Source organism: Canis lupus, chromosome 4 (assembly GCF_011100685.1).
Source record: "Canis lupus familiaris isolate Mischka breed German Shepherd chromosome 4, alternate assembly UU_Cfam_GSD_1.0, whole genome shotgun sequence".
In the NCBI taxonomy this organism is placed as follows: domain Eukaryota; kingdom Metazoa; phylum Chordata; class Mammalia; order Carnivora; family Canidae; genus Canis; species Canis lupus.
The window spans coordinates 5,270,496-5,274,081 of record NC_049225.1 but is presented as its reverse complement, the minus strand read 5'-3'; the positions used below and the strand labels follow the sequence as shown (position 1 = coordinate 5,274,081).

Below are 3,586 nucleotides of genomic sequence, written 5' to 3'. Positions count from 1 at the left end.
TCTGGACAATCCAGGAAAATCTCCTCATCTTAAAAATCTTACCTTAAACCCTTACATATGGTTGGTAGGTGTATAAAATGGTACAGTCACTGTGGAAAACAGTAAAGAAGTTCCTCAAAAGATTAAAGAGATTATCATTTGATCCAGCAATTCCACTCCTGGCCCAAAGAATGAAAAGTCAGGACTTGAACGGGTACTTGTACACCCATATCATAACAGCATTATTCATAATAGCCAAGAGGTGGAAGCAATTCAAGTGTCCATCAATAGATGAATGGCTAAATAAAATTCAGTATATCCATACCATGGAATATCATTCAGTCTTTATTTTTTTTGAAATAGCTAAATTTTTGGCTTCTTTGGTCATATATTTGACTTGGAAACAATGTACAACAAATAGTTCCAATTAAGATATCACAAACTAAATTTTTCTTCCAGAATTCTAAATGCTCATGGAGAGCCAACTTCCATGATACATGGCACACAGCATACACTTGAGAGTCAGCCCCACAGAAAATATTCGTGTAAGCCAAACAAGAAAGATGCTATTTGTTTCTCATTACATAAACATCAGCTGAACTTATCTAACCAACAAACTTATTTTTTTAAATTAATCTGACTGAAAGTACTATCATGTTTTTGGGTGCCATTCTCATTAGAATCATATCCAAAAAGTCTAGAAATAACTCAGAACTAGAAAGTGGCCTAAGCCCTAAGGCTGTCTATGGCCCCCGCTACAAAATAGTTGCCAGTATAATTTGAATGTTTAAAAAGAATGACGGGAATTACAGGGTTCTTCTTGATTTCAAAAGAACTTTCCAGAAGGAGGTGGAGGGCCAAGAAATCCACCTGCCTGCTTGGTGGCAGCATGTGAAGGGGCAAGACCAAGAATCTTCTGGATGTTCTATCAAATTGACATGGTACAGAGAATATACAGAAAGATGAAGGAACAGTCTGTGGTATCATCCCCCAGCAGGTTTCAATGAGACAGTCCTTGGATATAGGAAAGAGGGGTGAAAGGGAGTTTTGCCACCACTCTACCATCAAATATAGAATTGAACATTCCCATTAGGGCAGTAAAACAAAAGCCAGTTGCAAACATGGATTTCATTCGGACCATGGATAGGTCCCCATTGTTATTTTTCAGTTCCTCTTCTTGCCTCTCTATTTTCTTTTTTGTTGTTGTTGACCAGCTGACTCTTTTATTGTTTCCTTCTTCTTTTCCAATTTTTTACTCTGTTTTTCCACTTCCTCTTTGAGTCTCTTGTACTTGTCTGTCCTGTAAACCAGGACCCACATTATACCCTTGGCCAGAAGAGCTGTGCACATGGAGATAAAAACAATGAGCAGGGTGTCCGCAAATATGGTGCTCATCTCACACTTTCCTCTCTGCACTCCCACCCGCCGGGGGGAAGCACTCTCGAGAGCCCGCAAAAAATTAAACAACAACGACTTCCCTAGATTTCTGGACCACCCTCATTCAGTCTTTAAAAGGAGGGAAACTCTGACTCATGCCACAACATGGATGAATCCTGAGGATGTCATGCTAAGTGAAATAAGCCAGTGACAGAGGGAAAAATACTGTAGGATTCCACTTATATGAGGTGTCTAGAGAAGTCGAGTTCATAGAAACAGAAGGCAGAATGGGGGCTGGGCTGCCAAGGGCTGGAGTAGGGATCAGCGGAAAAGGCAGAGACTAAAGCACACAGAGTTTTAGTTTTGCAAGATAAAAAGAGCTCTGGAGATGGAATGTGATGATTGCACAACAGTATGAACATACATATGCCACTCTACACTTAAACATGATTAAGATGGTAACTTTCATGATGTGTATTTTACCACAATTTAAATTTTTCAAAAAAATTCTTAATCACATCTGCAAAAACTTTCCCATATAAGGTGCCATCTCAGGTTCCAGGAATTGGGACCTGATACTTTGGGGCCACCGTGCAGACCACTACATCCAGCTAGGAAGCTACTAGAGCTGTTCAGAGGAGATGTGACAGTGGCTTGGATTAGACACAGGCAGTGCAGCTTGATTCTGGAGCTCCTAAGAGGTACAGCCAGTGGTGCTTGGGGCAAAGGGAGGGAAGAGCCAAGCCTGGTCCCCCTCTACCTGGTTTCTGGCTGGGTGATGCACAGAACCCAGGAATGTTGAGAAAAGGACAATTAGGGGTGGGGGAAGCATCGAGATAAGTTTTAGAGACATTTTCAGACACCAATCAAAACTGGATCACTGAGCAGACTGCTGAAATCTTGAAACCCCACGCAAAGGTCTCTGCTGCAAATGGCTGGGAGAGAGCCTGGGGCATGCTGTCTGTCACTGGTATCCAGAGCCACAGAAAATAGTGACAGGGGACCCCTGTGCTGGTGCTGGCTCTGCTGCTTACTTACTCAATCCCCCTGGATCTGTTTGCAGCTCTGTAAAAGAAGAGGAAATAAATTGAACAAATCCCCATAGCACAGACAAGGTACCCAGCACTATTCTTCGTGCTTTACAAAGAGTAATGAATGTAATCCCCAGAAAAATCTCTGATGGGCGCTAATATTGTTATGTCCGTTTTATGGATGAGAAAACCAATGCGCAGAAAGGGTAAGTCACTTGCTCAAGAACACACAACCATGCTGAGACAGCATCTGGATTGGAACTCAAGCTCCAGATTTTGCACTCTTTGCCAATACTCTACATTGCCTCTCTTTTCTTGATGAAGCCCTCTCCCCAAACAAACTACAAAGCCAACAGCAAAGACCCCAATAATTAAATAAGTGGAAGTAAGTTGTTTATGGAAAATGGGTAGGTAACAGGTAATGGGCCAGATGATACTCCTGTTAATCACAAAGACGAGGAGCCCAGGGATTAAGACCCACTCCTTCCCTGTGGCCATTCACCTCAAGACAGCTGGCTGCTGAGGAAAGGTGCATGAGGACCAGAAAGTGGCAGATAGTTTATAAGATCCCTTCCTAAAGCACCAGAGTTTCATGCCATCTGCCCAGTTACCTTTTGGGATGAGGGGGAAACCAGCAGGAATGGCAGCCATGTGGGCTAGTGCTGGGGAAGCATCCTGGGGAGTCTGTTAGTATGGAAGAAGATGAAAACAACTAGAATTGGGTGGAACCATGGCAGAGGAGGAATGTTGGGAGGAGTGAGTTCAGGCCTCAGGCCAAGGTAAGCATGGGAAGCCAGAGACAGAGGGTCAAGCATAGGTTGGGCAGACGGGAATGAGGAGAGTTGCAGCAAAGAGGCGAGGACCATGGTGATGCCCCAGGAAGGTGCTGGGTGTTGGTGCCTGCCCAAGATGGAAGCAGCGGGAAGGTCGGGCCACCCTGGTAGGCCAGGCTATGGTTGCTGAATGCAACACCCACTACCATGACAGCAAGGCTATCTGGGTGAACCATCCACCTTTCCAATCCAAGCCTCACTCCTGGACCTCACACCATATTTCCATCAAGAGAGCTTGCACCCTAGAAGCCCCTCGAGAGAAGACAAATCAAGAGGAGGGAGGGGTGTGGAGTCAGGTCACACTTCCCCCTGGGCTTGGAGGGGAAAGTCTTCATGAAATGAACTTTAGAACGACAACAGCAAAAA

The 3,586-nt window shown here is 44.3% G+C and overlaps 1 pseudogene; it reads right to left on the bottom strand.

Moving 5' to 3' along the window:
- Window positions 1-301: 301 nt before the first annotated feature.
- On the bottom strand, window positions 302-1,374 carry LOC111089982 (annotated as a pseudogene).
- Between the last annotated feature and the right edge of the window lie 2,212 nt (window positions 1,375-3,586).